General features: G+C 40.2%; 1 protein-coding gene across 4 annotated transcripts in view; it reads right to left on the bottom strand.

The window, feature by feature from the left end:
- The window catches only part of LOC111954108 (inverted formin-2), a 28,113-nt gene extending 23,173 nt beyond the window's left edge, over window positions 1-4,940 (bottom strand). For all 4 annotated transcript variants that reach the window (XM_070435752.1, XM_023973605.1, XM_070435753.1 and 1 more), the window contains exon 1: window positions 4,782-4,940. The gene's annotated coding sequence lies outside the window, so the exon portion shown is untranslated. The remainder of the gene's footprint in view (window positions 1-4,781) is intronic.
- Between the last annotated feature and the right edge of the window lie 14,054 nt (window positions 4,941-18,994).

Genomic DNA, 18,994 nt, shown 5'->3' with positions numbered 1-18,994 from the left:
ATTTGAACAGGCTTCKGCTTCTATGCTGCCTGGAAGGGAAAGGCTGAAGGAAACAGACAAATTTCCTGCAGCTTAAGATGGGATGGGGACAGACAGAGAGACAGAGAAAAAGACTCTTTAGGAAAGAATGATTAACTTTTGTTGTGTTATTCTCTCAGTCACATTCCTCCCAAAGTTGACCTGGGGTCATCTATATGGATTTGCTTGATTATATTGACAGAGATTTCTGAAAGAGCCCAGAGATCATTATTGGTTCATATAGAGGCCTCAATGGCAATACCAGGCAGTTATCAACAGGGTTGGGTTCAACTGAATTAAATAAATTCAGGAACTTTTCTGTCCCTTAGAATGTGTAGCATGACATTCCTGGAGTGCTGGATATACTGTACAATGGGACTTCTTGTCAACATCAACATCATCCAGACCAGCATGACCCTGGCAGAGAGAATCTTCCTGGAGTCATGTGAAATAAGGATCCAGGCCATGGGCTATGCAATGTGACCTCCTTAAATGCTTACAGAGCAACTGAGCAATCTATGCAGTTTATGATGATGGAATCACTATAAAAGACCTAAATAAAGATGTTCAGTAGCCATGGAAGTTTGAAACATGATAAACCTTGGCTCATCTCATGCAAAGGAATGGTTTTATAACAATATCATATCTGGTGCAGTCAGTGGCAGACTTACTATTAGGCAACTAAGGCAATTGCCTGGGGCCTCGCATCATCAGGGGCCTCGTGAACTTGCCATAATTTAGTTTAATAATACATAATTTCTCTGTTATCTTGCCCTCCTCCTCCACTTGAGGCTTTCCTCCACTTGTGAGTTACCTCCGAGGTACGCTATTAGCAGTAAACGGAGCGGTTTCTGTTTTGTTCCTAAAAATGTATCTTCTGGCGCATCTCAAAAACGTTTTATTTTCTTTGAATTTGGCTCCAGCTTTTGAACGGAGGCTATTACCGATTGATGAGACTCACTCACGGTTTGATGCAAAAAAAGTGAGATGGTTTGGGATGAGTTGGACCGTAGAGTGAAGGAAAGCAACAAGTACTCAACATATGTGGGAACTCCTTCAAGACTGTTGGAAAAGCATTCCAGGTGAAGCTGGTTGAGAGAATGCCAAGAGTGTGCAAAGCTGTCATCAAGGCAAAGGATGGATACTTTGAAGAATCTCAAATTAAAAATGTGTTTAACACTTTACTACATGATTATTTACTACATGTTATTTCATAGTTTTTATGTCTTCACTATTATTTTACAATGTACAAAATGTACAAAATATAAAAAATTATGAAAAATCCTGAAATGAGTAGGTGTGTCCAAACGTTTGACTGGTACTGTAGGTATTGGCCAGAATTTATATCCACCATAGAGATGGATAGAGATCACTACTTGGAAATAACCMGTTTTTGCATGGACATTGCCATTGAGAGCTTCCACCATTTTGAAGTAGTCAACTGGGTGGAACTTCCTATGGGTTAAGGAAGGATCACATGATCCCATCTAGGTCATCAGGTGGGCTCAGCCAATGAATTCTACTTGTGAGCATTCCATAACTGCAGGTGGCAGTAAATCACCAACCTTGACATTATACCTGTTCAAACAACAAACTCCAGGTGGCAGTATGTACCATTTCAGTTTGTTTACCAACTTATAGAAGTAGTAGAAGAAGAAAATTGAGTACTTCAAAATGGAGATGGCCTCAATGGTGCTGCCCGGTGCTCTCACAGACACCATAATGGGACAAAAGATGAGTTGTCTATGGTCCCTAACTTGAACATCTAAAACTAAATAGAAAACATGTAGAATGTTAATGGACTTATCTATTTAAAAATAACTTCCCTTTTCTGGCCCGCAAATTGCTTTTGATTAACAAATGGGTCCGGAACAAAACTGAAATCCCGATGTGACCCTCGGACCAAAATGATTGCCCACTGCTGTTCAATGTAGTGATACAAAGACCTTTACTAGTGAAGGGCATTTGACATTTTTTTCGGTTAGCCTTTTCATTTTGGTTCATTCATCTAAAAGAGCTGGCTCCGAAAAGCTCTTCGTTCAGTAGCCATGAATGCGTTTAATAGACATGGGCAGGGGCCTCAGACTGGCCTCGGCCTAGGGCCTCCAAATCACTAAGTCCGCCCCTGGGAGCAGTAACATAATCAACAGCTGTTGACCTTCTAGCTAGCTGCATGTGCACCTTTGTCAGCAGAGGATCTCCACTAGCAGTTCCTCTTCCCTATAAATCCAGGGCATCACCCTCCGGGACCCAGTCAGCAGATTGTTAGTCAGCATCACCATGCCAACACTAGTGCTGCCCGGGTCAGCTGTTTGTTCACCCGCACCCTTCCACAATTGCTAATAACCCATCCTCAACCACCAGATTATATGTGATAAAGTGAAAATCTGAGGCCAGCACCCGGCCCCTAGCCCACTAATATAGAAAATGCGCTGTAGTCTACAGTCAAAGACAGCTGAAGATTTAACCCATCTGAACAGTAGGCTACAGTTCCCTTGGATTTCCTTATTTGAAGTCCCCATCTTGTGACTGTTGAATTTGTATAGCTCCTCACAATCATCACATATAGGCCTAACATAGCCGGCACTGCCATCATCCTCTTTAAGCCTACCATTTCACCAAATTTTTCCCAAACATTTACTTTTCCTGCCCTCTTTATGTTCAACTCTCCATTTCACAGCTTTTCTCTAATTAAATTGCGACATTGTCCATTTTGCCTCCGTGGATTGACGCCATTCCCAAAAACATGTGGCGATTGGCGTGTAGACTATTTGGCACGCCTACAGTTAGGCCCTAAMGCTTATAGGCTTACGCACTAATGCCATTTAGCCTAAAATAATTTAAGAAAAACCTAAATGTAGCCTATAGATATAAATTGCCCAATAATTATACATTTATGGATTTTTTAAGGTATTTTTTTCTCTTTTTCAATCCGCCCTTCATCCACACAATATTAAATGACCCTAAACCCATCTGCCCAGTGGATATAACCGCGGGAACTGCAGGGTATGAGTCAACCCGTGCCTCACTAGCCAACACAACACAAATATGATTCTGTATGTAACTGTGCTTAAACACCCATTTGTCTTGAGCTTCCTAAATAGCATAGTCCCTATGTAAATAAATCGTATAGCCTTCTTAAACCTATCGAATTTCATTCTAAACTAATGGGCCATTCTGTCTTATTAACAGCAACATCAAACAAGAGCAGTTCAGTGAATGAAGTGACCTTTGTCTTCTGATCAAATCCGATCAATGATCTACATCATTGATTTTGAATCAAACACATACATCTAATTGGCCGCATTTGTGTGGCAGTGTTTTATTTTGTTTACAGAACGCATGGTTGTGCCGCATGCACAACTGCATACAACACATAACGCACACACCCCTTCTCATCTGATCTGTAAAGCCTATGTGCCTGTAGAAACACCAGACTGTCATGGTCAGCTGTGTATGTGAGATGGGCATGCCATGGTGGCACTGACCGCCCTCTTGTGTCCGTCCCTCTGTGTCACTCACACATGTAAACAATACATCGCCATAGGAACAAATGAGTCCCTCTAGAGTTCAGTGGACATAGCCCACTTACATAATCCAGTCATTAAACAGACATACACGTCACACTATCACCTAGCCATATCTATGACTAAAAAGAAAATACATTTTATAACCTGAGTTCTTTGTATCTCTTCTTAGTCAAAGATATGGCTAACAATCACCAAATGTGAAGTGCAATGCCAGTTCTCTAGGAACAGACAGAATCCCATACTAACATTTGTACATATATTTTTATCTTTACTACCAATTGGTAAATTATTAGTAAAGAAATAGGATACCTTGTGACGCATTGTGCCCATTGCCATCTTCACAAGCCTGACACAAAAGTGGCAGAACATTGAAGGTTGGCATTGGAACTTCACATTTGCCCCAGCCTGGTCTCTCACACTAGATGTSACATAATACATGTACATCTAACACACTCAAATTAGTATAATATGTTAGATTTGGTTACATAAGACGGAAGGTTACCTAAGGCAAAAAATGAAAGTAAGGTGGTTGGTCAGGATAGGCATATACAGTATAACGGTGAACGTCTAGCAACCCAATGGTTCGTGTTTGAATCACATCACAGACAACTTTTAGCTAATTTAGCATTTTAGCTAATTTGCAACTTTGTAACTATTTACTACTTTTGAGCTACTTTGTGACTACTTAGCATGTTAGCTAACCATAACCTTAACCCTTAAACCTAACTCCTAACCCTTGACCCGTAACCTTAACCCCTAGCCTAGTTAAAGTTAACCACTTTGCTAATGCAGCGTTAGCAATCTAGCCACCCTAACTAATGACAGCTACAACAAATTGGATTTGTAACAAATTGGATTTGTAACAAATCATACGTTTTTGCAAATTCTTAACGAATTGCAATTCATAACATACCAAACGAAATTGATGATGGACGTCATCAAATTAGTACCAATGGAATTTAACACACAGCATCATACTAATTGGAGTATGTATCCCGGATTAACATTTACTATGTTACGTCTACCCCTGAGTCTAGGTTGTTTGCCCAGGCTATGAACGAGCAAGACAATAGAATTCGCATCATGATACAGTATGCAACTATCTTATGTTGGACAAAAAGTTATTGTTAATGAGTGATGTGGTTCTCTCCGTCCARGTGCTTAAGTTGAACAAATTACAGATGTTACCATTTTTTCCCATAAAGTCCTCATTATGAAATGTGTTACTCTTACGTTACTGAGTCCCTTAGGCTGCACGAAGGACGAATTCCACAGCAAATCGAAGGCAACACTTATATCGAAAAGTAGCCGCTTTCCTACAATTCCTGYGTTCTAGTAGAAACTATGGAATATAGACAGACTGTTGTATCCAAACCCTGCTGCGCTGATCTCTGCATCTCACGGACTGCGCGTGACGAAAATTCTGAGGGTAGAGAGTAACATAGCTCCGCCTCCTCACCCACACATCTGGATGTTGATGAATTCAGCGAAATGGACCAGTCCGGACCAGTCGTCCTCTTAGTTGTTCAATGTCTCAATACTCTTGTCATATCATTCATCTTCTCAAATGTTCTAGACTAGGTAATATGAACAGGGTTGTTTAACTGAGGGAAAATTTGTTTCATATTGGATATTCGTACCTAATATTTGATCTCATCATAATATGGATAAGTTGTTTCCTACTAATTATTTGCCTACTTTAGCAATGTCATCATATTTCCATGCCAAGTTAGACGAAACAGTCACATTAGCCTGAGAGGTGCAATGCATGTCTAGGGCCAAATAAATATTGGATGCACCTATTGTGGAACAAGCTAACTCAAGCTTTACTACAACAGTGTACTAACTAGCAGCAACAATCTTAAACCCCCCCAAAAACGCCTTCATCTTCCCCTGATTCAGAATATACAATTTGCATAGTCATGGCACGATTTATGTAAGTTCTATTGAAGGTTGAAAGCCGAAAGAGAAAAAAATATATAAAAAAATATAGAATTAAAACTAAAGTGAATTTTTCCCCATTCTTCCCTGATTCAGAATGTCTCATTTTGTATKATGTATTTATTTTGGATCCCTATTAGCTGCTACTCTTCCTGCCCTGTTCTGAGCCAATTGCAATTTACCTACGTCCCTATTTGTGGCACATGTCCACATGACTGAACAGTAGTCCAGGTGTGACAAAACCAGGGCCTGTAGGACCTGCCTTGCTGTTAAGAAGGCAGAGCAGTGCTTTATTATGGACAGACTGTTGTATCAATATGTCACCTCATCTTGCTCAATTTCCACATTATTCATTACAACCCTAAACAACCCTACAACCCTAAACCTTTAGTTGAGGTTTAGGGTTTAGTGAATGATTTGTCCCAAATACAATGCTTTAAGTTAAACTATTTAGAATTAACTTATTCATTGCCACCCATTCTGAAACCAACTGCAACTCTTTGTTAAGTGTTGCAGTCATTTCAGTCGCTGTAGTAGCTGACGTATATAGTGTTGAKTAATCCACATACACAGACACACTGGACTTACTCAAAGCCAGTGGCATGTCGTTTAGTAAAGATTGAAAAAAGTAAGGGCCTAGACAGCTGTAGTGGGGATTTCCTGATTCTACCTGGATTGTGTTGGAGAGGCTTCCAGTAAAGAACACCCTCTGTGTCCTGTTAGACAGGTTACTCTTCATCCACAATATAGCAGGGGGTGTAAAGCCATAACACATACGTTTTTCCAGCAGTAGACTTTGATGGATAATGTCAAAAGCTGCACTGAAGTCTAACAAAACAGCCCCCAMAATCTTTTTATCATCATTTTCTCTCAGCCAATCGYTGTGTAAGTGCTGTGCTTGTTGAATGTCCTTCCCTATAAGCGTGCTGAAAGTCTGTTGTCAATTTGTTTACTGTAAAATAGCATTGTATCTGGTCAAACACCATTTTTTCCAAAAGTTTACTAMGGGTTGGTAACAGGMTGATTGGTTGGCTATTTGAGCCAGTAAAAGGGGCTTTACTATTCTTAGGTAGGGGAATTACTTTTGCTTCCCTCCAGGCCTGAGGGTACACACTTTCTAGTAGGCTTAAATTRAAGATATGGCAAAAAGGAGTGGCAATATCGTCCGCTATTATCCTCAGTAATTTTCCATCTAAGTTGTCGGAGCGGAGTTTGCCTTTTTGCCCAAAATTTCATTTAAGGTGCTCCAATGCGTTTAACTATCATTCTTTACGTAATTTATCTTTGTTTCATGGTGTAGTTTCTTCTTCTTTTTATTCAGTTTAGTCACATGATTTCTCAATTTGCAGTATGTTAGCCATTCGGTTGTGCAGCCAGAATTAGTTGCCATTTCTTTTGCCTCATTTCTTTTTATTTTATTTTATTTCACCTTTATTTAACCAGGTAGGCTAGTTGAGAACAAGTTCTCATTTGCAACTGTGACCTGGCCAAGATAAAGCAAAGCAGTTCGACACATAAAACAACACAGAGTTACACATGGAATAAACAAGAGTACAGTCAATAACACAATAGAGAAAAAAGAAAGTCTATATACAGTGTATGCAAATGRCGTGAGGAGGTAAGCAATAAATTGGCCATAGTAGCGAAGTAATTATAATTTAGCAGATTAACACTGTGATAAAGTGATAAAGAGTGATAAATGWGCAGATGATGATGTGCAAGTAGAGATACTGGTGTGCAAAAGAGCAGAAAAGTAAATTAGAACAATATGGGGATGAGGTAGGTAGATTGGGTGGGCTATTTACAGAAGTACTATGTACAGCTGCAGCGATCTGTTAGCTGCTCAGATAGCTGATGTTTAAATTTAGTAATTGAGTCTCAGAGATAATCAGAATATGAATGCCATCTGTTACTAGCAAATTATTGATTTAATGAACCTTGTTTCTTAAGTTACATATGTTAATRTGGGCTATTTTTAGCACTTTTCTGYTTTTATTGCTTTACTGGGAAGCTTAGCAGAGGTAGACATGCTCAGGTTATTTATGTTAGTGCAGGGYGAGCTGCACACAGTGGACTTCCTGCTAGGGGACACCGCCTCATTGTCAACAGTATAACTCTGGTTCATAGGCAYGTGATTACTGCATACAATAGCTGTAGGATCAGCAGAGGCATTTAGGACAGTAAGAGGGACATACATTAGGGTACTTACATTAAGTCTTCCAGCCCCTCTGGGATAATGTACATTTGCTGAAGCATTATGACAACTCAGCGACACAATGGTAGGGCTTAAATGAGCTGGGCTTGTGTCATTGATAAGTCATTGTTTCAACGCAGCCTTAAATTGCTGTGAAAGGATCCAGGAGTCCAAATGATGTGGGTGGATMCCATCCTCCTTATAACATGAGCTTTGTTTCCAGAAGGTATCAAAAGTGTCAATAAATGTAACACCCGCAGAGCTGCAATAGTCTCATAGCCAGTTCTTGTCAATATGGGGGCGCTGTTTCCACTTTGGAAAAAATCGTGCCCAAATTTAACTGCCTCGTACTCTATTCTAGATCGTACAATATTCATATTATTATTACTATTGGATAGAAAACACTCTCAAGTTTCTAAAACTGTTTGAATTATATCTGTGAGTAAAACAGAACTMATTTTGCAGCAAACTTCCAGACAGGAAGTGAAAAATCTGAAAACGATGCTCTGTTCCAGGGCCTGCCTATTGAATTGCCTTATATTTATGGATATGCATGCACTGCATACGCCTTCCACTAGATGTCAACAGGCAGTGGAAGGTGGAATGGGGTGTCTAGCTTGATCTGAGGTCAAACAAGAGCTCTTGGAATGACGTGTCCCAGAGGCACGCGTGGAAGCCCTCCCGTATGTCTTATGATAAGCGTTCGGTATACACGGCTAATATCTCCGTTGTGTTTTTTATTTGATACATATTAGAAAAACATCATAAAGTAGGTTTTTTCAACCGAGTTTCATCAGTTTATTCAACGTTTAATGGGACTTTTGGAGTTTTCCGTTCTCTGCGTTGAGAGAAATTGGGAACGTCATCAACATTGGCTAGCCTTGTGGAGCGAATTCGACAGGAGAGAAGGACATTCTAAAACCAAAAACGATTTATTCTTGACCAAGGACTCCTTGTACAAGATTCTGATGGAAGCTCAGCAAAAGTAAGAACAATTTATGAGGTTAATTCGTATTTCTGTGAAAATGTTGAGTCCTATTATCCGCCGTTTTGGCGGGTGTAACGGCAGCCCCAACTCACGCCCTGACCATACTAAATAAATACAAAACAAGGGAAATAAGGTCAGGAACGTGACAGCGGGCGCTGTCTCCGCTATAACGTAAGCTGTTTGTTATGGTAAATTATTTTTAAAAATCTACCAGGCGGTTGCATTAAGAACCAGTGTATCTTTCATTTGCTGTCCAACATGTATTTTTTAGAAAGTTTATGATAAGTTCTTTGGTCAGATTAGGTGAGTGTCCAAACTAGCTCAGGACATTCTGGTGAATCGATGCTACTTATTCACAATGTATAACCACGGTTTGCAGCTCTAAATATGCACATTTTCGAACAAAACATAAGTGTATTGTATAACCTGATGTTATAGGACTGTCATCTGATGAGTTGGTCAAGGTTGTGATTCATTTTTATATTTTGCTGGTTTTTGCGATCGCTACCTTTTGCTGCTAATAAATGCATTTGTGTGTTTGACTATTGTAGTAAGCTATATAAATGCTATATTGTGTTTTCGCTGTAAAACACTTAAAAAATCGGAAATATTGGCTGGATTCACAAGATGTTTATCTTTCATTTGCTGTACACCATGTATTTTTCATAAATGTTTTTGCTGAGTATTTAGGTATTTCACGTTGCTCTCTGTAATTATTCTGGCTGCTTTGGTGATATTTTGATGGTAGCTGCAATGTAAACTATGATTTATACTCTAATATGCACATTTTCGAACAAAACATAAATGTATTGTATAACATGTTATAAGCTGTAATCTGATGAAGTTGTTTCTTGGTTAGTGACAATTATATCTCTATTTGGTCGGTTTTGTGATAGCTACCTATGCGGTGAAAATTTTGAAAATTATGGTCGGTTTGAGTCTTTTGCTATTGTGGTTAGCTAATAGAAATACATATTGTGTTTTCGCTGTAAAACATTTTAAAAATTGGAAATGATGGCTGGATTCACAAGATGTTTATCTTTMATTTGCTGTATTGGACTTGTGATTTYATGAAAATTATATTATATGATATCCCTGTCRCGTTAGGCTAGGCTRTGCTAGYCAGCTTTTTTSATGAGGAGGATCCCGGATCCGGGAGAGAGAAGCGGTAGAGGTTTTAAGGAGGGCTAAAAGTCTGCTGAACCGTTCAATGCCACGATTTAGGGATGGCAGAGTGAGCCAATCAATTCTTTAAAATACATCTTCAGCTGTTCTTAGCTGCCCTTTGTAATGTCATTGAATACCAAATGAACTATGAAAGACTGAATTTCCTGATGCTGGTTTAACATATTTGGGAGCAGCTTATTGATGTTCTGTGTGGCTCAGTTGGTAGAGCATGGCGCTTGCAACGCCAGGGTTGTGGGTTCATTCCCCACGGGGGGACCAGGATGAATATGTATGAACTTTCCAATTTGTAAGTCGCTCTGGATAAGAGCGTCTCTTAAATGTAAAATGTAAATGTTCTGTACTCGTGCTCCTGGATAGCACAACGTTTTTGCTCCAGGGACTGAGACATTTCTCGCCATTGAACTGTTCAATACAACAGCCGGAGAAGGGAATTCCCACCCCTCACACAATTCGTTGAGTCTTTCACGGGCCCATGAGAAGCAGGTTAGCATATACCCGCTGCTCCCGGCGATCGGTCCAGACCTCCCACAGTAGGCAGTGCCCCGTCAGACAGAGAGAGCAAAAGGAGCCGAACTCGACGACGAAGCCGCTGCTGTAGTCAGCGTAGTTGAAGTCAGCACTGCCGTYGCAGACACAGGCAGTCCCAGCGATGAAGGYGCAGGTAGATCAGGCATCAGTGCAGCGAAGCTATTCCTTATGTCAATCTGCTTCGAACCTCAGTCACTCCCATCCATGCCGCTGCTTTCAGTTTCCACAACTTGTGACATGGGACAAATTAACGACATTTCATCAACAAGAAACACCTGTGGATTTTTTTCCATCCGCCCCATATTCAGAATATGTCATTTTCATTGTCATAGGTCTCTGTGGAAGACCTATGGAAGGTTTAAAGCCCCCCCCAAAAAAATATTTTGTTACGTTACAGCCTCATTCTAAAATGGATTAAATACTTTTCCCCCCTCATCAATCTAAACACAATACCMCAGAATGACAAAGTAAAAACCGTTTTTTCGAAATTTTGGGACATTTATTGCAAATAATAAACAGAAATACCTTTGTTACATAGGTATTCAGACCCTTTGCTATGAGATTTCGAAATTGAACTCAGGTGCATCCTGTTTCCATTGATCATACTTGAGATGTTTCTACAACTTGATTGTAGTCCACCTGTGGTAAATTCAATTGATTGGACATAATTTGGAAAGGCACACACCTGTCTATATAATGTCCCACAGGTGACAGTGCATGTCAGAGCAAAAACCAAGCCATGAGGTTGAAGGAAGTGTCTATAGAGCTCCGAGACAGGATTGTGGGGGAAGGGTACCAAAACATTTCTGCAGCATTGAAGGTTCCCATGAACACAGTGGCCTCCATCATTCTTAAATGGAAGAAGTTTGGAACTACCTAGACCCTTCCTAGAGCTGGCCGCCCGGCCAAACTGAGCAATCGGGGGAGAAGGGCCTTGGTCAGAAGAGAAGTGACAAAAGCATGAAGTGACAAAATTAGAAGTGACAAAAGCATGGATACATTTTTCTGCATCATTTTTGGACAGAAAGTTTCTGATTTTTGCAAAGTTACAAAGACACGGTTGGATCCAAAAATCGCCAATTTGGACTCGAGACCAAATTTACACCAGTCTAATGTCCATTGCTCATGTTTCTTGGCTCAAGCAAGACGCTTCTTATTATTGGGAAAGGATAGTCAGTTGTACAACTGAAATGTGTCTTCCGCATTTAACATAACCCCTCTAAATCAGAGAGGTGCAGGAGCCTGCCTTAATTGACATCCACGTCTTCAGCTCCCAGGAAACAGTGGGTTAACTGCCTTGCTCAGGGGCAGAACGACAGATGTTTACCTTGTCAGCTCAGGAATTCGATCCAGCAACCTTTCGGTTACTGGCCCAACGCTCTAACCACGAGGCTACCTGCCGCCCCTGCTGTCCTTAGTAGTGGTTTCTTTACAGCAATACGACCGTGAAGGCCTGATTCACACAGTCTCCTCTGAACAGTTGATGTTGAGATGTGTCTGTTACTTGAACTCTGTGAAGCATTTATTTGGGCTGCAATTTCTGAAGCTGGTAACTCTAATGAACTTATCCTCTGCAGCAGAGGTAACTCTGGGTCTTCGTTTCCTGTGGCGGTCCTCATGAGAGCCAGTTTCATCATAGCACTTGATGKTTTTTGCGACTGCACTTGAGGAAACTTTCAAARTTCTTAACATTTTCCGTATTGACTGATGTTGATGTCTTAAAGTAATGATGGACTGCTGTTTCTCTTTGCTTATTTGAGCTGTTCTTGCCATGATATGGACTTGGACTTGGACTTGGTCCTATTTGACCAAATAGGGCTAACTTCTGTATACCACCCCTACCTTGTCACAACACAACTGATTGGCTCAAATGCATTAAGAAGGAAAGAAATTCCACAAATTAACTTTTTAACGTGCCCTCTCTTTTTAAGAAGGCACACCTGTAATTGAAATGCATTCCATGTGACTACCTCATGAAGCTGGTTGAGAGAATGCCAAGAGTGTGCAAAGCTGTCATCAAGGTAAAGAGTGGCTATTTAAAGAATCTCAAATATAAAATATATCTTGATTTGTTTAACACTTGTTTTGGTTACTACATGCTTCCATATGTGTTATTTCATAGTTTTGATGTCTTCACTATTATTCTACAATGTAGAAAACAGTCAAACATAAAGAAAAACCCTTGAATTAGTAGGTGTTCTAAAACTTTTGACCGGTACTGTATATGAATTTCAACAACAAAATAAAGCAGCAGGATATTTCTCCATCCTCCCGATTCAGAATATATAATTTTCATAGTCATGCCATGCTTTGTGTAAGCGCTATTGAAAATTGAAAGCCATACAAATAACACAATAACGACATTTCAACATCAACAACAAAAAAGCTGGGAATTTTTCTCTATCCTCCCCTGATTGAGAATATATCATTCTCATAGTCATGCCACAATTTTCTGTAAGAGCTATTGAAGATTGAAATCCAAAATCGTATTTAATTTATTTTCACACAAATAAAGGTAGATTGTTTTCCATCAACCCCTGATTCAGAATATACCATCTTCATAGTCATGGCATGCTTGGTTCAATAGCTATTGACAAGAGAAAATCGAATATCCAAGATAAAAATAATTTTACCCCTGGTGCTTGACCTCACTATTCACACAGTTGCATGTTAAGTGTAGGAGTACACTTGAAAAGTTTTAAATGTCTATAAGGATGTCTTCAACATTATTCTAGCTGGAGAAGTATGGGTTGTATAGGTTAAGATAAAGGGTGAAGTGTCTAGGTCTACATGAAAAGTAAAGCCGTCTGATAGTCAAATCCACCCAGGCTAGGTCACAGGAGGGTAAAGTGAGAACAGACATTTCAAAACAAGTCTATACATGCTCATGCAGGCGATGTGCTCTCCTTACCTGACATGCCTTGTACGCAGRGTTATAACTACATATGAGGACAYCGAGGTCCGGAGCGCTGTCATTTTTTTGAATTTTCAGCAGTTTTCCTCATGTTAAACCTGTATGTCACTCACTGACTGTCACGTAATTAGTCCATGTCAGTAAACAATTTTTAGATTAGTAAATTAGTCTAGCCAGCAATCTAAACTAGTAGTAATCATGGGCCAATTACCGATCGGGCACGCAGGGCATGTGTCCATGGGCCCTGAACTCCAGGGGGCCCAAATTTATTTTGTTAGTTACTCTCACTCACATATCATATTAACATTGCATAARTCATGGCAAAATGTGTAGAATTGCAAGGAAATTTGCTGTAAAACTGCAACAAAAAGTTATGTAGAGCTAACTAATTTGTTAACTTTTTGTTAATTAAATCGTTTTTTTGCTAACAGATCCCTCTATGTATAATTAAATTATATTTTTTAATCCCGGTGCTGAGTTAATGTGAGTTCATGTGTAGGGGCTAATTGTATAGCWAATAGGMTATGTGTTTGTAGATCGACTGAGGTGAATGAAGCTCCAGCAACCAATGTGATAATTGCTGGGGTTATTTTTGCTTGTTTTTTCTGTTCTCCAAATAGCATTTTAGAGKTTTTAAATGATATAGAAATGCAGTAAATGAGCTTTAGTGAGCCACCTGTCTGGACCTCACTAAAACTCAGACCTTGGTTACGGCCATGCTTGTATGTACCACGCCCAATGCATTTCCGGTATTACCASCTGTCATTGGAATGCCAACCATGCATAGATAGACACCCACCTTTAATGATAGATAGTCAGAAAGAAGCAATCATCATCTCAACAGTCCGTAAGGTACACTCTATCCTGTTGCTACAGGCTACCTGCCAGTGTAAACCTAGCTCATATACAAACATGCTTATGTCAGTTGTGATAATGGATAATCATTTTGTTGCGACTGGGTCAGTTAATGCACATTACAGGAAGATGTCCCTCAAAGCATAGGCCTACTTAGGCACCTTGCCGTTCTCCTTAAAACAGTAAACTGATCAATGATAAGGAGTGGGCCACAATGCTTTAGCTCAGCGGGTTAACACATTCTTGGGGCACACAGACGATTCAAGTTCAAAGTCAGTCAATCACACAGGCAGACTGGGTAACAAGAGAAAACATGACTCTCCAAATATAAATGTTTTATGTGGTTGTCCTAACCCATGATATATTGAAGAATGCTGCTCTTATACAGCCTGTGATGGGATCTGTATTTGGAACTTTCGTTTCAATGCTCCTCCAAAAGGTACAATAGTTTAGCTTCCAAATTTGATTAAAGCTGAATAGATTTTTCAGCCGTGGGTGTGCAAACATTGAGTCATGCTGACTGCAATCGTTATCTCTCACACATCCGGCATTTAACTAAGTCGATAAAAACAGACTATAACCCTTAATCAGTTACCTTTATTTCGATTTTTAAAGAACGGAAAATTAAGCGAACCCAGATGATGATAAGACTGTAGCGTGGATTAATTATTACAATACAATGACCATGTCAACAAATACAGCAAATGTTTTTGGAACAGTGGAGGTTTGCTAAAGGATAACCTATGCCATGCACAGGCTTCTACCACGCCTGTGAAGGAGACTGCTAAAAGGGAGAACTGTCAAGAACAGCTGTGGGTTTGAATGAGTCAGCAGTAGTGGCTTCAGCCCCGGATGTTTTCGGTCCAGCCCTGAACCTTTTGATGGTCAAAAATATATAGATTTTATATAGATTTTTTCAGTCTGATATGAGTTTCCATAACCACAGATCACTTGCGCTATTCAGTATATAAGAAAAAAAATGTTTACTGACAAACTTATGACAAAAATAAACAATACAGAATACCGTGTTAGGCAGGTAGCCTAGCAGTTAAGAGTGTTGGGCCAGTAACCTGAAGGTTGCTGGTTCAAATCTCTGCTCTGATTAAGGGAAAAAGCTGTTGATGTGCCCTTGAGCAAGGAATTTAACCCTAGTTGATAAACGCATCTGCTTAAATGTAGTAGGGTTGTCACTACTTAACAAAGTCATAAATATGGCTAAACCCCGCCCATTTCCACAATTTATATTTTTTAAATCAGATTTTAAACCTAACCGTAACCACACGGCTAACCTTATGCCTAACCCTAACCTTGAATTAAGACCACAAAGCACATTTGTGTAGCCAATTTTAACTTTGTGGCTGTGGATTCTGACTTTGTGGCTGTGTTACATAATGGAAACCCAGTAGTAGGCACTGCAAGAAGCCTTTGGAGTGACACGGTAGATGCTGTGATACGTCCCTGGTTAGACGTCAATGTCATCAATCAACAAAACGCCTGTCTGTAGTATAGCACAAAGCATATGGCTATTCAGAACTTCTTCCGAAAGAGAGGCAAAAAAAGCTACCAGGTTGAGCACAAGCAGGCAGTGGTGGAGAGGGCAGAACATGTTCCAGTCTGCGATAGCAAAACAGTCCTGTAGTTTAGCATCTGCTTCATCTGACCACTTTTTTTATAGACCGAGTCACTGGTGCTTCCTGCTTAAATTTTTGCTTGTAAGCAGGAATCAGGAGGATGGAGTTGTGGTCGGATTTACCAAATGGAGGGAGAGGGAGAGCTTTGTACGCGTCTCTGTGTGTGGAGTACAGGTGACCTAGAATTGTTTTCCCTCTGGTTGCACATTTAACATGTTGATAGAAATTAGGTAGAACTGATTTAAGATTCCCTGCATTAAAGTCTCCGGCCATTAGGAGCGCCACCTCTGGGTGAGTGGTTTCCTGTTTGCTTATTTATACAGCTGACTGAGTGGGGTCTTAGTGCCAGGATCTGTCTGTGGTGGTAAATAAACAGCCACGAAAAGTATAGCTGAAAACTCTCTAGGCAAGTAGTGTGGCCTGCAATTTATCACAATATACTCTACTTCAGGCGAGCAAAATCTAGAGACTTCCTTAGATTTCGTGCACCAGCTGTTGTTTACAAATATGCACAGACCGCCCCCCCCTCGTCTTACCGGAGTGTGCTGTTCTATTTGGTGCAGCGTATATCCCGCTGCTGAATATCCATGTCGTCATTCAGCCACGATTCCGTGAAACATAGGATATCACAGGTTTGATGTCCCATTGATAGGATATTTGTGATCGTACCTCGTCTTGAAGGAGTTCCCACATATCCTGAGCACTTGTTGGCTGCTTTTCCTTCATCTGTGATCCAACTCATCCCAAACCATCTCAATTGTGTGAGTGTGGGTGATTGTGGAGGCCAGGTTATCTGATGCAGCACTTCATCACTCTCCTTCTAGGTAAAATAGCCCTTACACAGCCTGGAGTGGTGTTGGGTCATTGTCCTGTTGAAAAACAAATGATAGTCCCACTAAGGCAAACCAGATGGGATGGCGTATCACTGCAGAATGCTGTGGTAGCCATGATGGTTAAGTATGCCTTGAATTCTAAATAAATCACAGGCAGTGTCAAGAGCAAAGCACCCCCACACCATCACACCTCCTCCTCCATGCTTCACGGTGGGAACCACACATGCGTAGATCATCCATTCACCTACCTGCGTTTCACAAAGACACGGCGGTTGCAACCAAAAATCTCAAATTTAGACTCAAGGACAGATTTCCACAGTCAAATGTCCATTGCTCATGTTCTTGGCCCAAGCAAGTCTCTTCTTATTATTGGTGTCCTTTTAGTAGTTGTTTTCTGTTTCTTTGCAGCAATTCGACCATGAAGGCCTGATTCACGCAGTCTTCTCTGAAGAGTTGATGTTGAGATGTGTCTGTTACTTGAACTCTGTTAAGCATTTATTTGGTCTTTCTTTCCTGTGGCGTTCCTCATGAGAGCCAATTTCATCATAGCGCTTGATGATTTTTGCGCCTGCATTTCAAGAAACTTTCAAAGTTCTTGACATTTTCCAGATTGACTGACCTTAATGTCTTAAAGTAATGATGGACTGTCGTTTCTCTTTGCTTATTTGAGCTGTTCTTGCCAGAAGGAAAGACTTTCCACAAATCAACTTTTAACAAGGCACACCTGTTAATTGAAATGCACTCCAGGCGACTATCTCATGAAGCTGGTTGAGAGAATGCCAAGAGTGTGCAAAGCTGTCAAGGCAAAGGGTGGCTAAGAATCTCAGTATAAAATATATTTTAATTTGTTTATAACACTTTTTTGGTTACCACATGACTCCATATGTGTTATTTCATAGTTTGGATGTCTTCACTATTATTATACAATGTAGAAAATAGTAAAAATCAAGAAAGACTCTGAGTAGGTGTGTCCAAACTTTTGACTGGTACTGTATGTGTTCCAGAATAKAGAGTGTTCCAGAATAGAGAGACCCAAAGTAGCTACTGTAATTGAGTACTGGCAGTGTCTGCTGTGGCAAGTGCAAGTTTCCTGAAAAAGATCTAATCTCTCAATGTTCATCTCAAAGTGCACCAAATTCATGCATTTAGCTGTTGAAAATCCTTTTCTCTTGCTGGGGAAGGACGTCTCCGGACCCCCCTACTGGTTTTGGGCTAAGCCCCCAATGTCTTCAAATCCTAGAAATTTCCCTGGTCAGCAGTGGGATGTAGATCTAGCCTGACAGTGATTCTGGCCCAGACAAAAGCGGATTCATGTTATCTCACACACAGATGTGGAAGAGAATCAATGGTGCGGTTGTGCCTCAGTCCCATTGTTGATATTTTCTGAATCCCAAGAGTAGAGTGAACAAAATGGAGGATATTAAATAGGATACAGGGAGGAGAATTTGCCAAAATCTAACTGTCTGAGTGTGGTAAAAGCATACTATAAAGATGGATGGCCATATTGAGTATAGAGCTAATAAATTCTTCAGTTTCTTATTACATTTGTATTTGTTATTGGGCAAATTAGATGTATGGATTATTCTTGATTTCAGTTTCTGTCAAAGAGCTTGAGGGAGATAAATAAAGCTGTGTCTATCTATCTATCAAATAATCGCCATGGATGACTGGACCATTAAATAATGAAGTAAGCTACATGCCACCCAATAAAAGGCTGTGAAATACTACCAGGTGGTGAGGAAAGACAAACTGATGTGATAGTTGTTAGAAGATAGGGCACCAGTAGGTGGCAGTGTTGTTAAAGAATAAGATTGGCTCAGCGATGCGAACGATAAGAGACATCTTACTTGGCTTTATGGTTTTTATTTTACAAATGAAAGCTTACGCTACAGATTTTGCACAAATGTGATTTCCTTGTGCCGGGCAGAGTTCATGCTCCACCTGTAACKGTCGTTCTCCTCCTCTTCGTCTGAAGAGGAGGAGTAGGGATTGGACCAAAGCGCAGCGTTGATGGTAGACATAATTTATTAAATGAAAACGACGAAACACGAATAACACTAGARAAATACAAAACAAWTAAACGATGTAGACAGACCTGGACTTGAGAACTTACATATAACGAAGAACGCACGAACAGGTATAGACTACAAACAAACGATACAGTCCCGTGTGGTACGAACATACAGACACAGGAGACAACCACCCACAAACAAACAGAGTGAAACAGCCTACCTATATATGATTCTCAATCAGAGGAAATGAATAACACCTGTCCCTGATTGAGAACCATATAAGGCTAACAAACAATGAACCTAAACATAGAAACACGTAACATAGAATGCCCACCCCAACTCACGCCCTGACCAACTAAACA

Source organism: Salvelinus sp. IW2-2015, linkage group LG28 (genome assembly GCF_002910315.2).
Source record: "Salvelinus sp. IW2-2015 linkage group LG28, ASM291031v2, whole genome shotgun sequence".
Classification (NCBI taxonomy): Eukaryota; Metazoa; Chordata; class Actinopteri; order Salmoniformes; family Salmonidae; genus Salvelinus; species Salvelinus sp. IW2-2015.
The sequence above is the reverse complement of the archived record's forward strand: the minus strand, read 5'-3'. Positions and strand labels throughout refer to the sequence as shown.